Source organism: Protopterus annectens, chromosome 5.part0 (genome assembly GCF_019279795.1).
Source record: "Protopterus annectens isolate FY-2018-M chromosome 5.part0, PAN1.0, whole genome shotgun sequence".
Lineage (NCBI taxonomy): Eukaryota > Metazoa > Chordata > Ceratodontiformes > Protopteridae > Protopterus > Protopterus annectens.
In genome coordinates, this window is record NC_056735.1 from 1,287,339,242 (window position 1) to 1,287,366,214 (window position 26,973).

Sequence of the window (26,973 nt, forward strand, 5' to 3'; positions counted from 1 at the left end):
CATGTTATTTCACTTCAGCAGATACTGCTGAGAAAGAAATTATGACTCATGAGGTTACTGTACTATTTAAAATGCCTTTTATTTGTTACATTAAATCATATCTATGATGCTATTCCTCTGTTCAGTTCACAGACTTTGTCTACTCATCTCTTTGAATGCTCTGATGTAGAAACATGCATTACAGAGGGATGATACTGGATCTATGTAGAATGGCTGCTCCTGTCGAATTGCTGAGCTCCATTAGCGACACATCATCTAAATGGGTGGGTTCCTCCCTCTCTGACTCCCTGTGATATTCCTTCTTTTTGGTTAGATGTTCCTGTTTCCCTTCTGAACTATTCAGGTTTTCTGTAACTACACTGATATAGAGCTAGACTTGTTTATAACAAATGTAACACAGTATTTGAGTCAATGCGGCCCTAGCAAGACCTCTTTAAAAGAACAAAAGACTTGTATATGCAGGGTGGTCTTGCAACAGTTGAAACACATTGCTCGCCACCTTTCAGTGATCTTCTTCAAGTAGTATCACTCCACCAATAACTGTGAGAAGATTTTATAGGCTGAGCATGAGCAAAGACAGAGATGACAGCTCCAGAAAGAGGGTCTGTTCAAAATAGTCATGTACTGACTGATAACAGGACAGGCAAACCTGTGTGTTATTAAAACCAAGAATGGTGATTCCAGGAATGTCAACGCAAGAAAGTCACACGTTTCCTAATGTCATCATTTTTCTCAATCAGAGCTCTGCATTGAAGAGCTGGAGATGAGGGAAAAATAAGTTTTACTTTTGTTTTCTACCATCTCCCTCTTCTTTAACTTTATGTGACCTTGGAATAGGTATATGTAGAGATTCAAGCTGTAAAGGCTATCCCCTACATTAATGGTTTTGGTGGGGGCTGTCTTTACTACCATCAAGAATGTTACTGTTTTGAGACTTTGACTCTTGAGGTTTTAGATCCTTTAATTTAGATCAATCATATATCAACTGAGTTACATGTGATTAATCATAGTAAACCCAAAACCAACATCACTCATATCTGTTAACAGAGAAATTTGCAGAAATAAAATATCCCTTTTTATGATTTTATCCAACTGGATCATGTCATCATATTTTTCCTACTGTAATGTCATACATTAAGCCCAATTGTCCTACCCTCTAATATTGCAGTCTACAAAGCAGGCAAATATAAGCAGTGGTCCTATAAATAGTGCAGTAGTATTACCAAGCACTAAATAGATGCAGGTTAGAGAACTAACAACACTTTGGAGCTGTACAGCACAGTACTGCTGAGAATGGGTTAATTTGCTTTAGGGTTTCACAGGCCAACAATCATGAGGGAATTGTATACTATGTTAAAGCTACAGATGAAAGGGAATAAATTGTATTGACTTAAGCCAACAACCAAAAATCTGTTCATTATTTCATGGCCATATCCCAATTTCCCTAAGCTGATGTAACCTGGTGTCTAAAAGTCTGTTTACCTTATATCTAAAAATTAGCAAGAGAATATAAACTCCAGCTCAGCTGTCAGACCAAAACCTTGATGCATTCTCTGAAAACAGTACAGGCTTTTAAACATCATTGTTAATTTGTGCTGATCCTCAAACCAGGTAAAAGGGCACTGCAGCTTTGTGGTAGCATGTGATGATGGATGTCAGAAGAGTGTATTGAAAGCAGTTTTATTGTGGGGCATTTAACACAAGAGTAGGCATAGCCACTGGGATGAAAAAAGTCCTGAATAAGCAAGCATAATGTTCACTACATCTGTATCTTCTAACATCAAATTGCAATGCAAAGTAATCAGCTCCTCTAAGAGAACATTCGTAACTGCAGTATTGATCAGATAACTAAAATATTACTGAAGTAGGGGTTATGCTCCCTGTCATTTTTCCTCCAGCATTAGCACAACTTTGCCTTTCAACAGCAGTATTCATTATTGACTATATGATTTTTTGATATATATCATAATGCATTGGTCATAATTATCGCCAAAACCTACATGATTTTAAAACTGTTTTACTATTCTGGACAAGAGGAATGATCTATTTGTTTTTTCTCAGTCCAACTAATTTTGTGCTTTCTCACACTCATTGTATCCTGTAGGCAAAAAGGTATTACTACAGAAAAACATTCCATTTATTTTCTGTCATTTCTGAATTAGGTGATTTTTGGTTGCTTTTAAGTAATTCCTTATAATGTTCAATTATTTTAATTATGTCGATGGTGTGCAGGCCTGTATACTGTCAGAACCAAATGCTGGTGCCATAAAAACAGAAACCATAAATCTAGTAGTGACATCCTGAATCTAATCTGTTCTTGAGAGAAATTAAATGCTGTGAGCATTAAACTTCAGTGACAATGTTGTTTGTTAAAAATACTGCTTTTTTTAATATTGAAACTGCACAACTGTTTTTGTGAAATCCTGCTGTCCCAAAACCAGATGCCACTGCAGTGTAATAGTATGAGACTGAAAATATTTACTATTATCCTGAGCAGGGGCAACAGTCTGTGTGGGTAAATAAAACCAGTTTATCATTTCATCACCTACCTTCTTTCAGGAAAGAGTTTTCATTGAGGCTTCAATCAAAACAGTATGCCTCAGCAAATCATGACTCTAAGAGTAACAAAATATATTTTTGTTGAAAAAGATGCATTTCCAAAACGTCTAACAGTGTTGCATTATCTGGCATCATTCACCTGTAAGTCATGAAGCCAGGCAAAATGCATAGTAAAGGTAAGACACATCAGTGAACATATTTATTTATTTATTTATTTAGTTAACACCTGTTGACCGAAAATGCATGTCTTTGTGCATATGTGCATAACGTATTCCATTTAGTGTGGATGACAAAGTGATTATGTTAGAAACAGTAGTCTACTACAATATTATCAGAAATTCTTATTTTAACCCGAGAAAATTGCTCAACTTCATGATTTGAATTTCTGGAGATGGAGCTTGCATTATCTTTGCTACAGTTATAGCTTTTTTTACTAACAGCAGGCACAGATAAATGATAGCAGTATGACCTCACTCAAAGAGAATGTCACTGTTTAATTCAGTCTAGTTTTATTTATCCAAATAATATAAGTGTACTTCTACATCATCCTTTTATATAAGAAACCAGTTTCATAGATGATATGGATAGACAACTGCATTAGACAAGTACAACCAAGACTACTTCCTTGCAACCCTTGATGCTGACAGCATAGTTTGTTATCAATTGTACGAAACCCATGAGATAACATACAAACTAGCTGTATCAGGAATCATTTAAAAGTCATTACCTTAAGATTTCTATAGTATTGATATCTTGAAGGTCTGAAGACTATTTAAAAAGTACTGTCTGCTTTACAAGTAATCAACTAGTCAAATGTTTACAATTTATGCAAACTACTGTGAAGCTGTGATGTTCTTTGAAGGGAATTAATTGTAAGCCTTCTGATCATTAACAGTAAGCGTAGAGTGCATCCTATAGAACAGCACCAGTTCTGCTCAATGGAACTTCTGAAATCATTGTGTAGCTATCCTTTATCTTTGTCAGTGTTGCCATTAGTGTTGCCACCTACATGTTTTTTTCTGGACTATCCAGAAATCAAACTGATTGTCCAGTAGTCCAGAAAACATTTACAAACTCCAGAATTCTCAATGGATCATAGAATCGTTGGATCATAGGAGATTATTAGGCTATCAACCCAGAGGTAATTTTAAGCCTAGCTGTTTCAACCCAATGCAATACCGTAGAGGCAACAGTCAATACCCACGACTGCATTTAGTGATGACTGCCCATGTCCAGGAGAGTTGTGGGCACTATCCCCAGTAAGAATTTACAGTTCCCTATCCACTCATCCAGGTTCCTCTTGAACAGTGTCATAGAGGTGCTCTGTTTCACATGAATTAGTAGCCTGTTCCAAGGATGCAGCAGTCACTGGGAGATAAATCTGTCCCTCTAGCATATCCTATTTAAGTCAAAGGCCATATATAGGTCCCTGGAATGGGTAGCCCTAGTCCTGTTTGATTTACAGATAAGTAACAAGTTCATTATGTTTGGGTCTTGAATTGCTCTGTAGACCAGGCATAAGTCTCCCCTAAAAAGTCTATATGATACAGAGTATAGTGACAGGGACTTTAGTCAATCTGTGTAAGACACATGCTGGAGCCCCTTCATTTTCTTTGTTAGAAATCGCTGTGGTCTCTTTATTTGCTGCAAATGCTTAGTACTGTACATGCCGAATGGGGTGTTATACTCAATTATGTACCAGATAAGTGCCAAGTATGGGAGGGTTATAACTTCTTTTGCTCTTGGGGCAATGCCTTTACTGATTAAGTGTGCTACATAGAAAGCTTTCCTTACTATGGTAGACACATGGTGGTCGAAGTTAAGGTCGCAGTCAACTTGTGATCCCAGGTCCCTTACCCCTTCATGGGTACTTAGGGTATTGTTGATTTGATAGTGTGAAAAGACATTGTTTGTGCCAAAGGGAATGATGATGCATTTCTTTGCATTCAGTTTGAGACTGTGACTAATACGCCAGTCATTGGTCTGCATGAAACACTCCTGGAGTATACTGACATCATTTGGGGATTCAGTGATTGCACTTAGTTTGCAACCATCTGTATGGGCAGCCACAACCCTTTAGTTTTGACCTGAACTTCTGAGAAGTGTATACCAAACACTAGGGGACCCAGCACTGATACTGTGGCACCCTGCTGGTAACAGGACTGCTAGTTTATGTGGAATCACCCACTTTCATAGTGAGTATCTGGTTTGTGAGCCAGTTGGCAATCCATTTTACTACAAAGGAGATTACATTCAATTTGCTAAGTTTATCAATAATGCCTGAATGTCAGATTATGTTGAAAGCCTTTGCCAAGTCAAGATATGCTGTGTGCACAGATTTACCTTCATCAATGGCCCTTAGTCACACTTTCAAAGAAATCCACCAGATGTAACAGGCAGGATCCACCCTTCATGAAGCTGACTTGGGTAGAATCCAGGGTTTGGAAGTCACCTATGTCTTTATTTATGAGATCCATAATGATACATTCCATGGCCTTACAGATGAGGTTGGTCAGGTTTATGGGTTTGTAATTTTCCAGGTCTGTTGCTAGCCCACCTATATGAAGGGGAATAACTGTAGCTGTTTTCCATTCCACAGGAACAAAGCCTGCGGTAAGGCTATGATTGAAAAGGGTACTTACTGGTGATGCTAGTTCATGTCTTAGTTTAGAAGACAGCCTGAGATGTTATCTGGTCCTATAGAGGCTCTGTATTTTGCCTTTGACAGGGCTTTGAGGACCTGCTCTTCAGATATATAGGGTAGGGTAAGAGGGCATAAGGGATTTAAATTTTCACCAAACCTATCCGCTAGCAGATTTGCTATCTCTGTGGGGTCAGTGTGTCTGATTCCTTTGGCCACTAGTTATGGACATGCTTGAATCCTACCCCTTCGATTATGTACATAGCTGAAAAAGGCCTTATGGTTATCCTTGGCTGTACTTGCTAAGTTTCTCTCAAAGGAGCCCTTGGAGAATTTGACAAGTTGTCTTATTTGCCTGTTGAGGCCGAGGAGGGTGGTTTTCCATTGTTGGGGCCTTGCTTTTCTTTTCTTGGACAGCAACTTTTTGCATTTATTGTAAAGTTTGTTGATGCTGAATGTCCATCATGGCAGCTTGTTTTTTCTTGAAGTTCTGGCTTTGATTCTTTCTGGTACAGCTGAGTTTATACACTTATGCAAATGATTGTACATGGCTTTAGTGTAAGCTTCTGTCTAATTACCACTTCTGGTTTCAGGTGGGGCTTGGAATGCATTTATACCTTCATCTAGGAGGGTATAGTTGCCTTGGTGAAGTGTTTTAGTCTGATTTCACCCTTTGCGAGTCCTGGTGTTAGTGTCAGGTCAAAGGTGACTGATTTGTGGTCAGCTTTAACTAATGAGGGTCCCTGTTTGATATTTTGGTGAGGACCAGATCTAGAGCTTCCTCTTGTCGGGGTATGAACAATTTGTTCCAGGGTATTTGAATTCATAAATTCAAGAAACGTTTGCTCTAGCGAGTAAGGGCTAGCATAGGTTTCCCAGTTGATGGTGAGATAATTGAAATCCCTCATAACCAGTGTGTAGGGTAAAATTTGGATTTTCTCCAGCTTTGTCAAGAAGGCTTCGTGGGTATTGTGACCCATGGAGGGGGATCTATAACTGGCTATGTCTTGAATGGGGATCTTACCCACCATAACCTGGACCTGGAGTAACTCCATGGAGATGACCAGTCTAACTAGACGAGAGGTGAATTTATCTCTAATATAGATTGAAACACTACCTCCTTTAGTTTTCACATGTTCATTTTGTGGTCTAAAGATGTGGAAGGTATGGTAGCCCTGCAGGGCTGGGGTACTCTCTGAGGCCTTGAACCAGGTTTCTATGACTCTACAGACATCTACATCTTCTAGTTTCAAAAAAAAGAGACAGACTATTGGAGTTTGTTAAATCTGCAGATTTACAAAAAGCAAAGTAAATCCACAAAAAAAAGGCATCACAAACAGAAAAAGAGGACATTCTCACTCCTCTGGTGTGACTATGACATCAGAAAATAGGCAAAAAGTAGGTGGGACATGGGTAGGATTATGGGAGGTCCAAGGGGTGGGGCCTAAGTCCAGTTTTAGCCACAATAAAAGGTGGCAATTCATGTTGCCATCAAAGATGTAAAGAGAACCTCCACCCTTCATTGTGGTGAATATATGTATAGTTGCTTTTCTTTTGTCTTATTCTTTTTCTTTAGCACAAAGGATTAAAGTTATGAATTACTAATTAGCTTCAATGCTTTACCCTTTGGACCTGAGTTTGATTCCTTTAGCCTTCATTTGCCTGTTATGTGACTGGGCAAGTCTCTTAACAAGACTGTCTTATTGAATATACCAATAAAAAAATCAAGTAACTAGTTGCTTCTGCACTTTATAAATATTTAATTTAGCCAGACAAATAGTGTAATTTGATGATAATAGCATATTAATATAATACTGAAAATAATCACCCCAGTGACATGCAGCAGGTTATCTGTCTACAGTGATGGTGACTTTTATTTCAGGCTGTAGCCAAGGAAATGGAGTGGAAAAAGTGAGTGACACATCATCTTCTCCCCTTCCTTGGAAAGTAGGTGGGATCAGTTGTTGAAGTAGTAGAAACTTCCCACTGAGTCAAAACAATATTGACAATATGATTGACCTGTCATTGAGTACAATTGTGGGCCTGCATGAATGCAGCAAAACATTCTCTCAAGCTTGTTTTTGCACAGTTACATTATTAAGCTGTTGTATGGGAGCATCAGGGAAGGAAAAATAGACCTAAAGTAGAACTCTCCCCCGGCAAGTGTTACAATGTGGCAAATGACTTCTTCCATGTTGGTCCTGACACTTAGCCTGAAGGAACATATGATACATGGTAGCTGTTAATGTTGGGAAAGTTGCCATATAATCTGATGTGTAGCAAAGAGAAAACAGACTGATACAAGTAGTTGTCATTGCTGAACATGGCTTGTGTCTTAAGAGAACAGTAACACTAGCAGGTGTAGCCAGCAAACTAAATATGCAGGAAGAGTGAAGCATATAATAAAATAGAAATGTTTCACTATGCTCAAGATACGTATTGCTTAATGTCTGGTAAAAGAGAGGGTCACTTAAATAGAGTATAAAACAGGATATTACCTAGCACTAATAACATGTATGCCTTATTATTGACATCCAGTTGATACATATGTAAAAGAACATATTGGTGTGCACATGGTTTAGATGTTATCTTAAGCGTAAGAGACCTGTTTAACTTAAGTCTGAAATATAACTACCTCATAGCTCCCACCATGTACATAAAAATATCATTGACATATACATTCCTTCATATTTTATTAATTTTTCAAAGCAGGTACCAACATTGTCATGAGTTTTAAAACAATTTTGGTGACAAAATGATACAATTTTTTTTCATTTATTTCTATTTATTTAAGTAAAGAAACACATCAGATTTTTTTTTACTTTAAAAATAAATAAATGGCCTCTGGCATCCCTTTTTGAAGCAGCCACACAAGTAGTGCTGCATGAGACTGTGCTGCACATCTGTCCAGTATATAGGTTGGCAAGCAGCTAAGAACCATTTTCATTAACAGCTGCAATAAAGTGCAGCTATCAATTTGGCAGTGCTACGCACATGATATGGTGCTACCCGGTATTCATTAAATGAGTCTACATATCAGGTAGAGTCTCAAAACAAAGTGAAACAGCAGAAAATGCTAATGAAAGTAGAAAGAGCTGAATTGCATCCTAATTAACCAATCTAACAAGGTGGAGCTATTCAGAAAGCTATAAATTTTAACTTGAACTCCAAAACACTTTGGAGTACAAACACGATTACACTACAGAAAAAAATGCATGAGGGGTTGCTGCTGCTATCATTATGCTCTATGTGCAACAGGCTCTAAGTCAAGGTCCTGCTGCTGCTGCTGCTACTGTCGCCAGACCGACGGAAAGAAGAAGAAGGGTATTTGGGCCTTGTTTGACTTATCATGGACTGCATGACACAAAAATTGCAGAGAGATAAATGGTGGACAGGGAAACATGGAACTATGCAATCTCTGCCACCCCCACCTCCAGGCCCAGGGAATTGTGCAGAACCCATCCCAGTGGAAACAAAGGTATGTGTAGTATTGCATGTACTAGCTACTGATATTTTCTTGAGATCCACAGGAAATGTATCTCAGGTCTCACATGCATCAGTCTCTAGAGTATTACTTCAGTTTTAAGTGCAATGTTACAACATGCAAGGGATTACATCACTTTTGATGCACCCCACAGAAGAGAGCAAGAACCATGCAGGGATTTTATGAGGTAGTACATTTCCTTGAAGTGTTTTGGCCATAAATTGCTCACACATAAAACTAAAATCCCCACCCAGTAAATAGGGAAGGTGGTAGATCAACAGAAAAGGGCACCACTCTATAAACTGTCAGGGTGTCTGAATTCTCAAGGAACCTTCTACATTGTCTTTGCAGGTAACTCAGGTTTCATTACTCAGATATATGGCACACCTGCGAACTGTACACAGGATTTGCTCGGGGTGACTTTCCACATCTAATGGAGGATGCAGGTTATGTACTGAAGCCCTGGTTCACGACACCCATGAAAAGCACACATGGCCTCACTGAGCAAGGATACCACAAAGCCCACATTCAAACTAGGAATATCACAGAACATGCATTTGGATTGCTCAAATCAAGGTTAAGATGTCTAAACAAATCAAGAGATGCCCTGCAGTATGATTCAAGCAACTCTGCACAAATAATGATAGTCTGTGTTATGTTACACAATATAATTCTCAAGAAACAACTTCAAACAAGGACAACAAGGAGCAGGACCACAGGAAGAGCTACAAGCAGAAGATACAGATGAGGAGGCTGACGGAAAACCACCAGCTGCAAATGGTGCTGGCAGACTGAGGTGTGCACAGTATGCCCTGGCTTTACCTAAAAGGCAAAGAATAGCACACAAACTCATTACCTAGCTCAAAACCTAAGATCCCATGCACACACAAATATGAAAACGGTTGGCTGCCAAACTCCACAACCTTTATGTAACCATGTAACAGCTGTGTTCCAACAGCTTCAGTCAGTGACACCCCCCCAAGAACACAGTATGTGCCTCCGGTAATGAAATCATAAGTGTGGAACCTGTAAGGAAAGAAAAGCTATATGACCGAGTACTCTCGTATGGAAATATACATATGCCTCTAAGCAGAACATTTGTCTGAGCTGTACACTTATGTCTGTAATAGTTTATATGATTGATGTCTGCAATGCAGAGCTATGTATTCTACCCAATACTGTGCATCAAGCATTTCACTTGAATGCTGTCTATAAACCATGGAACAGGTCAATCATACTATAATTTGAACATGTATAGCAATAAACAAGACTGAAATACATAGTGCTTTGACTGCTTTACTTACAGTACTAACTGAAGTACGAGGTTCAACAATTATTTACAAATGAGTAGGAATAAGAAATCCAAACTTTTTCTTCTGCAATGCATATTGATAAATATAAGCTTGTGAGTAAGCAAACAGTAGCTATCCACTATGTGCATCAGACATACATGCAAACCTAAGAAAAATGTGCAAATTGCAGGTCATCGTCATCATCACATGCACTTGGTTGAAGAGTTGGCAGTAGGGCAAGGCTGACACCAAAGAAGTGAGTGTGTGTGAATAAGAAGCATATGTAGTTATTACAGCATATAGTGGCCATGGCCAGTAACAATAAATGTATAGCACTCAACAGTGTTTAGATATCTTGTATGTGTGTGTGAGGAGGTATGGGTACTTTTTTTTTCAATGTGCGCATGTCTGCATGAATACAATCAAGCACTGTGTTAACACTATGTCCTGGCATCTCTGACAAGTGTGAGCCATGCATGGTAGAGTAGTCAGTTCAGCATCATTGCCGCTGACCATGAGAACTTCTTTTGCCATGAATTGAGCTGCTACTTCCACTGACCTGGCTAGAAGTCAGGGTGCTACATGAACGTGAGTGATGTCTGCTGTATGAGCTCTCATCATGACTGCACCCAGAACCACAACCTTGTGGCCTATCATGTCTGGGTGTGGATACCACAATCACTGAAGGAGCAATGGAAGTAGTGTGTCTATGAGAGTAGAATTTGAAATGGCCACATCTGCTAAAACCAGAAGATATAGATGCTCTCCAGCCACGTGAATGCCCTCCCTCTCCCAGAAGACGTTCCATCAGAGAAACTTCCCAACCAGTTTGTCATTCGCCTTATCCATGGAATCACCCACATGGTTCAGATAGTCACACACATCAGAATACATGGCATATGGTACTCGCACTTTCTCTACTAAAGCCCTGGTGGAACATGCCTGTGTCTCCATTATGGTCCTACACATATCTGGTAGCACCGTATGACACACCAACATCAGGATGAGGGTGGACAACAGGCATCCTCCAAACCAATGTTCTTCATTGGTGAATTGGATAAACATTAAGGGTGTCACATCAAAGTAGATATGTATTTTATATGTATAATGGAAGAAGGGGCATTGTGTTTTTAAATAATGTGAATGTAATTGAATGTCATGTAACTTCCTAACCTATCAAAAGAGGGCAATGGTGTATAAAATGGAGTGCTATGTTGTTTGCAGTTTATCCTTAAAGGTGAGATGCTGAGGTACCAGATGCATTCAAATACAATGTGAATGTGAATTCCAGATTTGCATGGCTCATTTTTTTGTGTGTTGTTTTATTTCTATTTGGAGGACTTGTTTTTGTATTATATCTTTAGAGGGAGCTGAAGCTGTACCTGGGTTTTTCAGGACTTCAGTAATGCAAAATGAGATGCTGTTTGCTGATTTGGTGAGAGCGAGAGAATTGAAGCTGGCAAATTGGAATCAGTGGGTTTCAGAAGTGGAGACAGAGTCCAACATGCAATTTGAGCAACTAGATAGGATGATGGTAAATGAAGTAAATTTGTTTTATGACAGTAAATTTCTAGAGCATTATTTGAACTTGGGTATTATGCCTAGAGGCATGCATGTTGATTATTTGCCAGCATGGGATTTCACGGATGAGGAAAGTGATCTTTTGGAAGAATGGAAGCAGGTGTGTCTCAATTGCATACTAGGGTGGATTCACATTTTAATTAAGAGGAACAACTGGATGGTAGAGAAGCTTTTGTGTGATATCATGGACTTATAGAAAAAATTGTTGACTGAGTAAATGGATGTTAAATTTGCCACCGGTATGACTGAGATCAAGAGTATCAAGAGAAGAGTGGATAAAATCGAACAAGAGACTGTAAAAAGGAAAAAGCTGGTGTGGGATATTGGAGATTTTCATGTTGGACTGGTGCATGCTTAGCAATAAAGACTTAAGAGGGGCAGGCCTCAGTTTAAACAGTTAAGAGAGTGAGGTTCTAGGGCTAGAGTCTCTTTGCAGCCGTCATCGGAAGTGTTGTCCAGGAAAAGTGTGTTGTTTGAGAATATTAGGGCAGAGGATGACCATGAATCTTCACAGCATGTGGAACCCAAACAAGGTGAGGTGTTTTCTCCAGGGAAAGGAAGACACAGAAAAAATCAGAAAAATGATTCCAAGAAGAATTAAGGACTGAATGTTTTACTAATGTTTGTAATGATATCTCTATTGCCCCCTCCCCAATTTTTCCAATGGTGATGCTAATATTAGGGTCAATGAAAGTGTAAGTAATGATGCACATATGTTGCAGGTAATTAATTTGACTGATTTTAGCATTTCTCAAGATAGCTTAAAAGTGTTGAACAAGGGCACAAAATTTGTACCTACTGTTTTACTGTCATTAGCGAATATTTTGTTTGATGTTAAAAAATTTTGTAGGAAGTTAAATTTACGAGTCTATTTTGCAAACAAGAATGTTAATGTGGATTTGGGTGTACATGAAAATTTTGAAGAGGATGACCCATTGCTAGAATTGTCTATATATGATGATGATACATTTTCTAGTGATGTTTTTGAAAATATGCAAAATGTACATGCGGATGAAAGTTTGTTTAGTGAAGGTTATAGAAAATTAGCTATACATAAACTTTCTGGTTCAAATGTGTATCTGCCTCCTAGGATATCTCCTGCTGTGAGTTTATTTGAACAGGTGCTATTGAGAAATGTTGAATGGGAACATTTAAGATTTAAAAGAACTAAAGGACAGTTTAATTTAACTAAACGGGAATGGTTAGCATTAAACCAACTTAGGGGCAGTACTGAGCAGTATGTATTTAAGCAATCCAAAAAGGAGGCAACTGGGTCATCTTAACTAGGGAAAATACCATGTAATGGTGAGAAATTTACTTGTGAGGAAGAATATATTAAGTTACCTAGCAAGCCTGTTAACCAGTATAATGCATCATTATTGGACCTGTTGGGTGGGTTGGGCTTTTTGGATTCTAAAGATGTTAGGGCCTTGTATGTTATCAACCTCATGGACCCAATTTTGTATGCTATCCCCAAGAAACACAAAGACCTATGTAACCCACATGGTAGACCCATAGTGTCGGGGGTCAACTGTTATCTAGAAAGGTTGGGTTTTTTTGGATTTGATATTAAAGAAATATTTATGTATGGTTCCTGCACATATTAAAAATACTGTAGAGGTGAGTCAATTGATGTTGTGTCTTTCGGCTTTTCCCGGTTACGGGTCGCCACAGCAGAACTCCGGTCCGCTAATGATTGGTAGTTGATTTTTACGTGCCGGGTTACCAGCCCTGATGCACAACCTTCAATGAAGGTACGCCCATTCATGCATGTCTCCACGCAGAAGATGCTCTAGCTGAGAATTGAACCGGACTGCGTCTTACTGTGAGGCGACAACTCTACCGCAGCACCACCAATTGATGACCAAGTTAAAATGGCAAGATGATTATTATTGGGCAACAGTGAATGTCAATGTTTTATACACTAATATTGAGTTGAAATGTGGATTAGAAGCAATTTGTAATGTAATGGGTGATGGACCATGTACTGCATTTGTGGTTAAGCTTTGGGAATTTTGCTTAACTCACAACTATTTTGTATTTGAGAAGGTTTTTTTTTCAGAAAAGGGGTACTGAGGTGGATGCACCCTATGCTCCATCTTATACAATTGTATACATGGGATAATTTGAAAATAAGTTTATTTATGGTTCTGAATTCTTCAAAAAAATTTTGTAGTATATAAAGGGTTCATTGATGACTTATTGTTTGTGTGTAAAGACCCAACAATTGAATTTTCTAGTTTCATGAGGGACCTGAATAATAACTCACATGGGGTGAAGTTTTCTTTTCAGTGTAGTAGTGATACTATATAGTATCTTGATGTGGAATTTTACTTAGATGGTTTTGGAAAGGTTCAATATAAGCCCTACTGTAAACCTACTGCAGTTAATTTTTTGCATGCCAGTAGCATGCATCCTCCACATCTTATTACCTCACTACAAGTGGGTGAATTAAAGCATGTCTTACGTAATACCTCTGAGAATAAGTTGAAAGTTGAAAAAAATGATGAAACAGTGGATAGGTTATCCATGAGAGGGTATAGTAAGAAAACTTTGAAGGCTGCAGTAAAAAGGGTGATTAATAGTGGGGAAAATAGTAATTTGGGTTTAAGTTTCCATCATGTAAACTATTAAAGAATGAGTATCAATGGCTGGGGGATGGTAGGAGCAGGGAATGTCCATATGAACAGTTGGAGACCAAGGCCATTTATTTTGTTACAAAATATTCTTCCTTTTCTGAAACATTGAGATGATTAGTAAGGGAGTCTTGGCATCTTATAACATGATGAACAGTTTGGCCACTTGTTTCCTAAGCATGTTAAATTTTCATCTGGTAGATATTTAAATTTGAAGGAATTATTGAACCTTAGGCAGACCAGTACTGGTGGTGACAAGGTGGGTTCATTTCCTTGTGGCCATTGTAGATTGTGTAATAGAGTCAGAGACCTAACAGGTAGTTACATTAATGGCAGAAAGTTTATATCTAAAGGTCAGTTTAATTGTAGTTCTTGTGGGGTAGTGTACATATTAGATTGTGAATGTGAAAAAAATATGTGGTATATTGGGCAGACCAAAAGAATGGTCAGGGTTAGAATTCTAGAGCATTTTAGGGATATCAAAAATACAACTATTAGTAGTCCTGTTGCTGAGCATTTCCATAGGGTCCATGGTGAGGCTGATTATAGTCTGTTTTTGTGTGTATTGGGACAACCTTGTATGATGAGAGTGGATGATGTTGTCACTAAATTATTGAGGTTAGTAAATAGGATGATTATCAGTTTCAACACAGTTTTCCCTAGGGGTTTGAATCTTGAAGTTAACTTGAATGTGTGATTTTGTAGGATTATATATTTAACTTCAAAATTTGAGGGAATTGTAATACTGCTTTATAACATTTATAACATTTATTGTTTTAAAATGTTATTTGCTGGAGAGTTTGATAAACATTATTAAGGGTGTCACATCAAAGTAGATATGTATTTTATAAGTATAATGGATTAAAGGGCATTGTGTTTTTAAATAATGTGAATGTAATTAAATATCATGTAACTTCCTAACCTATCAGCAGAGAGCAATGGTGTATAAAGTGGAGCCCTATGTTGTTTTCAGTTTATCCTTGAAGGCGAAATGTCGAGGTACCAGATGCATTCAAATGCAATGTGAATGTGAACTCCAGATTTGTGTGGCTCATTTTTCTGTGTGTTGCTTCTGCTTTTGTGTGTTCCTCCAAACACCTCTACCAAACCAATTGTGTGGCACTAGCCCTCACAATGGCTACAGGGAGAATCAACCAGCAATGCAAATGGAGTAACTACACTTCTCTGATCTACTGTGTTGCCATCATCCTATCTTATATCAGAGGGATCCATGTCATGGGTATGAATACACATACTGACTGTGTCTGAAATATGGACAGGGAATGTGGGAGCCACAACCTCACTGTCAAACTGACCCTCTGCACCCCCAGACTGTGTCTCTTCATCACCACTATCATCATCAGAGGCTACTGATACTCTGACATCAAGTGGTAGGAGCTCCACAGAGCCACTGTCAAGATCACCTATGATTATAAACAATAAGCACAACAAAAAGCAAAGTGAGGAATGAAAATAATCAAAATTTTGTTACAAAATATATATTAATCTTTAGTAGATGCAAAAGCAATACAAACATTAGTCTTAGTTAGACCTAAACTTACCTAATGTACACTAATAACAATAAAAGTATGTGCTTACTGTGTGCAGGTGGTCTTGCTGACTGCAATCCAGATGTCCCTGTATGTAAGGAAGGGAGAGGAAAAAAGGCTGATAAATATCACAATGCAAATGAACCAAGAAACATAGAAAAATCCCCTTTACATGTGAAGATTAAGAATCAGCATGCATAAATGCACTGTCCAGTTGAATTCTGCCCCCAGACACACCCTCCTCTATCTATCATGCAATGTGTTGAATCACTCACACTTATTGTTGGCTCTAGATATAACAGACATATAAGATACATGCATATAAAGATATGTAAAAATGACACTTTTTTTAGTTTGCATACCTGGAATTTCTGCTTTAGACACTTTTGTTCTGTCGTCCATACCAGCAACAACATCAAGAATTCTTTATGAACCCTCCACTGATCTATCTGGATCGCTGACAGTGGGCAGGAACTCCTCTATTACAGTCAGTGGTGGTTTAGTAGCAGGACCATTCCCCACAACCATCTGTTCCTTCTCAACTGCAGCCACCTTACAGTGGGCAGAGGTGTACATATCTCTTGTCATGTGTCATATCTTAGACCAAGTTTTCACATATCCTTTGCAGAATTGATGTTGACTACTTGTTGCCATATCCTATCCCAGGCAAATTTGTCAACTTTTCCTCTGTCTAATAGAAGAGTTCCACAGCAATGGAAGGCCTGGATAATAACCACATTTTCTGGATCAGTGAATGGTGGCTTGTGGGGTACAGATGTTCATAGGTTCATAGATAGGTTCATAGATTAGTATTGTCTTGACCATCATATCCTTGTATGAGATAAAAAAGAAAGTAGACACAGAACTAAATTTATAATACACAGGCAGGATGGTTGTGAACTCATCATTTAGGAATATAAGTATCCATCATGCACAAAATTGAAAAGGCAATGCCACCTATGACTACACACAAGTTAAGACAACCCCCAAACAAAATTCATAAAATAACAACAATGATAACAGTTCTATAATGCAGACAACAGTTGTATAACTGTGTAATGCATTGCAACATTAACAGTATTAATTCACAATGTACAAGAAGAAATGGAGAAACCTATTACAGTGCCATATCTACTGGTGTGGAGAGCAGCCAGGTAGATATCAATACCTTAACACATTCTTTGGGTTACACATGTAAAAATACCTGACCTTGCTGCAAAGGTATACTACAGTCTTCTGCAATAACTGTTTAATACCCAGAAAATAAAATCTACACAATTATGTCAGATTATGTCTTCACCAAACTTTTTAATGTAGACAAATCACTGATATATATGGGCTATTCCAAAAGTAAACGAGGAAGGAAATGCAAACAGGTAAACAATGGTTGTATTGGACATTGCAATCCATCCTTAATGTTTAAGTAAAATCATTCTGTAAAACATAGCAACATACCTTGCCAAGAGAGCAGTTTAGAAAGTAGATAAATCTCCTCAAAGTGCATTTAGCGGTATAAAGCTGTCTGGATCCAAACAGTCTCCCAACTCTGATACATGTTCTTATCTGCACAATTACCTTTATGGAGTGCAAATTCATCCTTCCAAGCACTGAGAGTGTGCAAATGAGGTGTTACATCATTAGCATTCCCGAATACCAAAATTTGCACTAAGTGCAGGGAAGGTAAACATGGTGTAAGGAGCTAGATGATTGCATGCACATGCTCTAGCAGTGCAAGGATGAGCATTGAAAAGTGTTACCTGCTAATGGCGTATATATGTCAATGTTTAGTCTGACTGCAGGAACAGTCAGTGCTTCACAATCTCCCTTTTTTTGATGTACACATACTGAGGATGTGTCAGGAGAACAGACTTAAAAATTCTTAAAGTGCATTGACTAAGTTAGGAGATGTTTTATTGACCACAGTTACTGCCTCTTACTAAGAAATGCTATGTATATTCAAAGGAGTACATTACACATTGATGCTGATACCATGTGCAATAACATTGAGCTCTTAGGAATGCATAGATGAGGGAATGTTGCACCGTAAATAAACAGAGGACTACAGCTTCAGTGTCTGCAATATTTGTTTAATATTATGTCAGTGCATGGTTATTTTAACTATTCCCAATATCCCACTCATCCACACATTCACTGGCAAATGAGAATTGTCAGCTTTCAGAACTTGTTTCTGTTGCACTTTATTTATTTATTTATTTATCAAGCCAATGTGACTTGTTACAATGTCACATTTTGAGTACATCTAAATACTTTTTCCCCTTGCTAATATATGTCTTTGTCTGTGGCAAATATGAACAATAATATGAAATGATTCATCTTAATACCCTGATTTGATTTCATACCCATACAGGTTACTGTTGCAAAGATAACAAACCTGAGGGAGCATCAGAAATGTACAGTTAAAGTATTTGTTTCAAAATGTGTGCTTTTTCCCCTTTATCATTCATGCACCAATTGAGATTGCACTTTGTTAACTGGCAGCAGTCAATAATGATGAATAGCAGTTCACTTCCCAAGGTAAAAACTGACAAATTTAATTTGGAATGCCATCAATAGTATAATTGAGATTGGTATTGGTGCACTTTCCTCAGCACTCTGGATATTAATGAGTGAAGAAATTCAAGCTGTCAGCTTACTATCCTTGTGGCATAAGGTGTAAATGAAGTGAATTTAAGAAAAACAGTACATTTGATGCAAGGTTTATACCTAGTTTATAGATCATTTCACTGAGGGAGGTCATAATAAATATTGACACTCATTTGGTGTATGAAAGTGCTGAGGTGGGAAACTCAAGTAATCTCATTACTGAGTAAATCTGACAGATATGTCATTTGAAATTATGTCACTATTAATTATGTGTGCTTCTGATGTTTCCAGTCCTGTTTTTATTCCCATGGCATATTGTGAGACATAAAAGATAGTAGTGATCTGACGAGTAGATGTGAGAAGCCTGAATGTGTCATTGTAATGCACTAGTAGCTTTGCTCATTGCTAGATATATACTTCAGTTAATTTCACATTCCTTTATATTGTCAACACAAGTTTTGTATTTTTTTATATGGAACTCTGCATTTGCACACTTGGCAGAGCACAATCCAGTTTCACAGCCTAAGGAAAAAATAAACATTTGCATATGGCCTGCCTTTAGTAGTGCAAATGCACCTGCCAGTGGTGTATAACTGTCAGCACCCTGGATAGTAAGAGAATGTACCTAACAGATGTCTAACTTAGTGGCACAAGGTGCAAATGAAGTAAATTGAGAGAAATAAGACAAATGAAGCATGTCTGTACATGTTGCTAACACTGCTGGAAAACACATCTGCTGTGTACATGTACAGATGTTGATTTCTCTTATAAAAAGATATGATAATTTCTCACACAGCAATGCTTTTATTCAATGTAGTGATGACATATGATTACATTTTCCATGTATAACATTTGTAGTAAGCATTCTCCTCTGACATGAAGGAATGAGACAATATCCTGTATGTTGTTGCCTTAGTACAGCATTTGCAGGCACACATAAACCCTTGCAGCAATAACACAATGCAATGCATTGACATAGTGACATATCTCACAATTGTAGTGATACTTCTACCATGGTACATTCATACCTTATAATATCATGTATTTTCTGCAGTCAAATCCTCAGTTGTTCAACATCGACATTCAGTGACTGTTAGCATTGTGTAATGCATGTATGGCATCCACGACAGTTATTTTGAGTGCGTTTACAGTTGGAGATGCCTCCCCATCTCTTTTATCTCAAAGAGATCATTTTTGACACAATCCTATGACATTATGACTTGGCATAGGTAGAGTGTCACCCATAAGCTAAGACTTCCACTGTGGTGCTCATTTCATCAATGTCATTAGTCAGTAGATTTACAAACTTGCTGCTCAACTCCTGAAAAGGGCATCATTTTATAAATGTACTGACACTACATAAAAAACATTGTATCTAGTTATCCATATCTAGTTTTATGTTGAACAATGATATATAATCATATGTCATAATTACATGGCAATCAAATGTCTGTTAGGGGCACATTCTGCTGTGAATACTTCTGTGGCATGTACATTGAATACTGTCTTGTGTAGCATACCTACACAAATAGAATGTGGTTCAAATCTATGAGATCGTGTATACTACATGAGGGAAACAGCTTCCTTTCCAAAGAAGCACTGTACAACTCAGTGTTATGTGGACAGTAACATATGCAACCCATTTTCAGCATTCTGAATAATTAATATTGTTGAAATTATATGTGTAACTCCTTTCTTATTTCACACATTGATTTTGTTTATTTGTGACAGTCTACATTGCTATCTCCATGGCACCACAGTCAATATAGAGGTGTGTAGAGAGCCTAGTATCATAGGCATGGGTTTGAATCTGTTAACATCTGTCTGACAACTGTTTCAGTCAGCAGTGGCTTACACACAGGAAATAGTTATGGCACAGTCAGAATGCCAGCTTTTCAGGCATTGTCCTACAATGTAGGATATCCATACCCCTATGATAGCAAAGGATTGCAAGTTCTTCAAGGGTGCTCATCATGACACAACTGATATGCATATTTCTGTGGCATCCATTGTAGATATGCATCTCTGTGATATCTATCCTCGCATGTGTTCAAAAATGACAATAGGTGAATGTTTACCCATTGCTCACAGGCATCACTTGTTTCCAAAATAATTATGTTCTGTATTGCATGTCTTCATCCAATCATTTCTTTATTACTGCAATCATTTTCTATATGCTGTACATCTTAAATGCAGATGATGGCTTCCATAAAACATTTCTTACTGTATGGCATGCTTCATGATCATCAGAAAGCATTCTGGTGCTGTTGAATTCCTATTATTTTACTATTCCCTGCAATTCTTTGTGAGAATGCTTAGTATAATAATGTACAAGATTAATGAAAAACTGAAATCATGAAATGTCATCCAATCTGTGTTGTCATTTGCCACTTATGTATGTTAAATGTTATTATATTACTATTTAGCATTTACATGACTATACAAAACATACTTGTCTATTACATGTTTGGAGTAAAAACTACAAGAAAAACCTAGCCAAACTACAGTTTTCACTGTGTCATACCTTAAACCACCTGTAAAAGAGACCCATGGGTTTGGCTTTATTGGCCTGAATATAGCTATAAAGACTTAAAAAGAAAAAGTAAAAATTCAAGAACATTCAGTAGCCATATAGCTAAAACACTTGATGTCCTTAAGGGATCATTTGCATATAATTATTGCATAATTATAGCCAAACAGTCCACTTGTGCTGTGCTGATGAGGTCATAAGAAAGCCAAAACATGCATGCCCAAAGCTAGTGGATTTGGCTTCATTGACCTGAATATCTCCATAAAGAAATAAAAAGAAAAAGTAAAAAGTCACAGACATTAAGAAGCCATATAGCTGAAACAATCGATGGCCTTAAAGGGTCCTTCGCATATATCCCATGGGCCTCCATTACAGGAGGTTTACCATATCACAGTAAAAATTCTAGCTTGGCTAGGTTTTTCTAGTTTTTGCTAATTGGTTTGTCTGTGTGATCTTTTTCTCTTTGGTTTGGATGTTAGTTGGGATATTTTGCAGACACCTTAATTATTATTATGGATATCAGCTAGGTTTGAAGAACCTGTGTTTTTTAAGTATAGTGAAACAATCCACTTGTACAGACTGGTGAGATTATAAAAAGGTCTAAATATGCATGTTCACAGTTAGTGGATTTTGGCTTTATTGGCCTGAATATATTCACAAAGACTTAAAAAGAAAAAGTGAAAAGTCATAAACATGAGATGAGAACTTAATACACAATGAAAACAGTGGGATTAATAAAACTAATGGTGATGAAGATCTAGCCTTCAAAACAATTGATAGAGCAGATATTACTTTATTTGAAGCTTCTTCAGAGCTGGTCAGCAAATATATTCTTGTAATTGGAGATTTAATTATTAGAGTAACTGATACTTATATTTACAGAAAAGATAATGAACATCAAATAGTAGTGTTGCGCTTGCCAGGAGCAAAAATAGAATATGTGAGACAAGCCTTGGAATGCGTTAATGTAAGGAAGTGCAGATCTGTTTTTATTAATGTCAGTACAAATGTCATCTGCAGAGATTCTTTGACTGTTAGTAGGGAACTGATAGCCCTCTTAGATAGTATAGCTTGTACTTGGTGTTAGGATGTATTTTTCACAAATCATCTATAGAAAGGATAGTCAAGTCACCGTCATTGAAAATATTTTTTTGGGGAAATACCTATATGGAAAAAATGTCCTGTTTTAAAAAAATGAAAATGTGTAGAGAGTCCAAGACTAGCTTTGGGCAAACATGTTCAGACAGGATGGTATGTATTTGTCAAGATCAGGCAAGAGAATTTTTGCAGCAGATATTTTGCAATATTCAACAAACACTAGGCAGGATTTTTGCCAGGTCGAAAATTTAACAGTTCACAGATAGCAATGTATGATGCATCTCTGATGGTTGCTAATGCTAGCAGCATTAATAATAAAGTTTTTTATTGGAAAATTTTCTACATCCCCATAAGATTGATGTTGTTGTTGTTTGTGAAACATGGTTAAAGAGTAATGACTGGAAACCGGTTCTGTCAGGGTATAAATGTTTTTACTGTAACAGACATTCTAAAAAAAATCAGGTGGAGGTGTTATGATACAGATTAAAGAAAGTTATAAGACCTGTGATTACATGTTCAATGATAACAGCAATACTATAGACTGTGTAACTGTGACAATAAAGACAACCCTGAAACATATAACAATTCTTGGAGTGTATAGACCACTAAAGTCAAGTGTAGATGACCTAGAAGAATTCATACATTTCTTGCATTTAACACAGGAGGGAAGAATAATATTAGCTGGGGACTTAAAAGTACCAGAAACAAATTGGAATAATATTGATTCAACAACATTAGTAAGGAAATTAATCACAACATATATTCAAGAACAACAATTGCTTCAGATTGTAAAGAAATCCTACTGGGGACAGAATATACTAGACATTGTTTGTGTTTCTAAAGAAATTATTGTCACTTCAAGTACAATTTTACCCGTGTTGATGTTCAGTAATCATGGCATTATAAAGATTAATTTGTTGCTAGATAATTCTGCCAAACTGAAATCTAAACCAATGCACAGATGGTTAATTACAGATTATATGGAAGCAAAGCAGTCATTATGTAAAACTAACTGGAGTGAGGTGTTCAGTGGAAGAACTGCAGATGGAATGTGGAAAGGTTTTGAAGAGAAATTGAGTGCAAAAAATCAAAATAATGTTTAACATCAGGATCTAGACATACAGCGTTAGAGCGCTATATTTCCATAAGAACAAGATACCTGATTAAGGTGAAAGACAAAAAATATAAGAAATGGAAGACAGGTTGAACTACAACTTTGAAAACTGAAATAAACAAGCTGAACAAACAGCATAGTGTGAAACAAGATCAAGAAAAAATTGAAGAAAATTTATATAAAGATATTGAGCATAATAGGAAACCTTTTATAGATATATAAGATGTGGAAGGAGTAAAGACATACAAATGGATAAACTGTGTGCAGATTCTAAAATTTATTCTCAGACACAACAGATTATAGATATATTTATACTATCTTATGCAAAACAGTTTGGCTCCACAAAAAGAGTGATAAGGTTTCCTAGTGACATCCAGGTAACACCAGATACTGGAATCAAATTAGATTATATTGAAAAAGAACTGTGCAAACTGGATCCAAACAAAGGTACATGATGGAATTAGTAACAATGACCTGAGAACACTTCAACAAGAACTTACAGCATCATTATATCTATTATTCACTAAGTCATATAACTATGAGGATATTCTTCAAGATTGGAGATGGGGAATAGGACAATCCCAGAGTCCTATAGACCCTTAAGTCTACTTTCATGTTGTGGAAAAATAATGGAGAAGGTAATATTGGATAAGTTATTGTCAGAATTGGTTAGGTTGGAACTTGAAACAATATATCAGCATGTATATTTTAAAAATAGATCTATTACCACCTGTGACATGATGTTCTATAACAATATAATAACAGCTATGAATGAAAAATTGTACTGTGATGTAATTTATATAGATTTAACTTCAGCATTTGACAGGGTCATGCACAAAACACTGATCAATAATAAATTAGTGCAATTAGGTATTGCTGTACCCTTGATAAGATGATTAGCTGCATGGCTTACAAATATGACATGGCAAGTATCATACAGCAACTGGACAGGTGAAATCCTTGGTTATAGTCAGTGTGTCCCACAGGGCTTTATCCTAGGCCCTTACTTGTTTAGATTGTATCTTTCAGCCCTAACTTTTTCATCTGAGGTCTTCTACAGTCTATATGCAGACGACCTGAAATTGGGTAAACTGATTACATGTGTTACAGATAAGGCATGTCTGCAAAATAACTTGACCAACTTGACCATTTGGGCCCAGAAGAATAATATGCTGATAAATACATCAAAAACTAAGCATATAAGATTTGGGAGACATAAACTGAAAGGTGAATATTTAATACAGTACACAGTAATTGAAACTGTAGATTCATTTATGGACCTGGGTATATGGGTAGATCCAGCTATGAGTTTTTCTAATCATATCAACCAATTGGTTAATGATAGTTATAGAACCATAGGCTGTATAAAAGATTTATAATGTCTAGGGAATCAAAAATGATGAGGTCATTGTCTGTTAGTTACATTAGTCCCAAACTTGAGTATGGAATGATATGGAAACCCTACAAGAAAGCAAGTATGAGTAAACTGAAAAGAGTACAGCAGAAATATACCAAGGGCATCCATGGATGCAAAAATTTAAGTTATTATGAAAGACTAACATATCTGAACTTATACAGTGTCTCTTACAGATATCTAAGAGGAGATCTTACACCCTAAGTGTAGCAAGAGGTAATCTGAAGAGGGGTATAAAGGAGACTAAGAGGGAGTATGGTAGAAAAATGAAGATCCACTTTGAAGACATGAAGGATGCAAGGAGACTAAGGCAAGGCATATAGGAGATCACTGACTACAAAATCAGGGCAGCACAGTGTGAGGACAGCATTGGACTCCTTTACAGTTTGAACATTTACTTTGGTAGATTTCAGGAAAGAAACAACAGTTTGGCACTAAAGCTACTCACTGATGAAAAGGATGCAATACTCAGCCAGCCTCAGCACACAGGAGGTAAGAAAAGAACTATGGACAGTGAACCTCAGGAAGGCTGCTGGCCCAGACAACCTACTGGGCAAGGTGTTAAAAGGCTGTGCTGATCAACTATGCACAGTGCTCAAGGAAATATTTAACACCTCTCTTACCATGGCAAAAGTAACCTTATGCTACAAGGAAACTTAACATCATCCCACTACCTAAGAAAACTACTCCCTCCAGCCCTAATGACTACAGACCAGTCACTCTGACATTTACTGTTATGAAATGTTGTGAGCGGCTGATCAAAAAGCATCTTTCATAATGCCTACCTCCGATTTTGACCCTCTGCATTTTGCGCACAGAGCTAACTCTTCCACAGCTGCTGCCATATCAGTAACACTACACATCTCCCTTGAGCATTTAGAGCCAAAGACGACTATGTGAGGATGCTGTTCATAGACTTCAGCTCTGCATTTAATATGGTGGTACCAATGCAGCTGATAGAAAAACTGGCGCATTTAGGAATCAGTAAACATCTCTGTAACTGGATCCTGGACTTCCTGATTGAGAGACCACAGAGGGTATGCTCAGATAAGAACACACATCAAAGTGCATCACAATTAACACCAGGGTTCCACAGGAATGTGTTTTCAGCTGACTGTTATTCACCATCCTGACCCATTATTGCTATGCTAAGCACAAGTCTAACAATATCATCAAGTCTGTTGATGACACCACAGTCATGGGGCTCATCACAAAGGAGGATGAAAGGGCGTACAGAGAGGAGGTGGCATCTCTGATCAGTTGGTGCAAGGGGAACAATCTTGACCTGAATGTAAGCAAGACCAAAGAGATTTATCATAGGTTCATAGGTGTGTACTAGGCTAATGGCCCTGGAGCCTTTACGAGCCTAGCCCATAGGATTACACTGGCATCGTGCTACCCTGACCTTAGTTCCCAGTGCTTCTGTCAAGTAGAGCCACTGCAGTAATCCCCCAGGTGAATTTTCTATTTCCATTCCACTCATCTAGATTTCTCTTGAAGAGGGCCAGTGAGGTGCTCTGTTTGACATGTATGGCAAGTCTATTCCATAGCATGGGCAGTGTCTAGGTTATGAATGACTTCAGGAAAAGGAGAACAAATGACCCAGTGCTCAGGATCAATGGTGAGAGTGTGGAGAGTGTTAAGAGTATGAAATTCCTGGGTGTACACATATCAGAGGATCTCTTGTTGTCAGGAAACACCAACCAACAGGTCAAAAAAGTACACCAATGCCTCCACTTTTTAAGATGGCTGAAAAAAGCTAAGCTTCCTCCTCATATTCTCTCCACCTTCTATAGAGGTGCAATAGAGATCATACTTACATGCAACTTCACAATGTGGTTTGGGAGCTGCAAAGTTACAGAAAGGAAGGCGCTACAAAGAGTGGTGAGGGTTGCAGATAAGGTAACAGTTTCCAATCTTCCATCGATACAACATCTTTATTCTGCAAGAAGCATCCAAAAGGTCACCAAAATAATACAGGACAACATGCATCCTGCGCATGGACTTTTTAAGCATCTGGCATTGGGCAGGAGATATTGCAGCATCCGCTGCACGGCTACAAAATTCAGTAAGAGTTTCTACCCTACAGTGATTAGACTTCTGAACTCCGGCACTAGTCACAGGGGTCTCGACACATAATAAGTCAATTTTTATTTATTTGTGCAATATATACTTACATATATTCAAAGTAAGTGCAATATTTATTTGTTATATCAATGGTAAGTATTATTTAACTCGTTCAAGTGCAATATTAAACAAATAACTTAGGCATTGCAAAAGTTGTTTGTTTTACTTTAAATAGGGTAGTTACTTTAACTTAGGGGAGGGTATTCTTTTCATATATGAGTGTTGGTAAATGGCTCTGCTCGTTCTTGCATGTATTGGGAATAGTATTGCATTTGTTAGTTATGTTTATTCCTTTACTTGTTATGTGTTGTTTCACTTTCCTTTGTAATCTCAAGAATTGAGC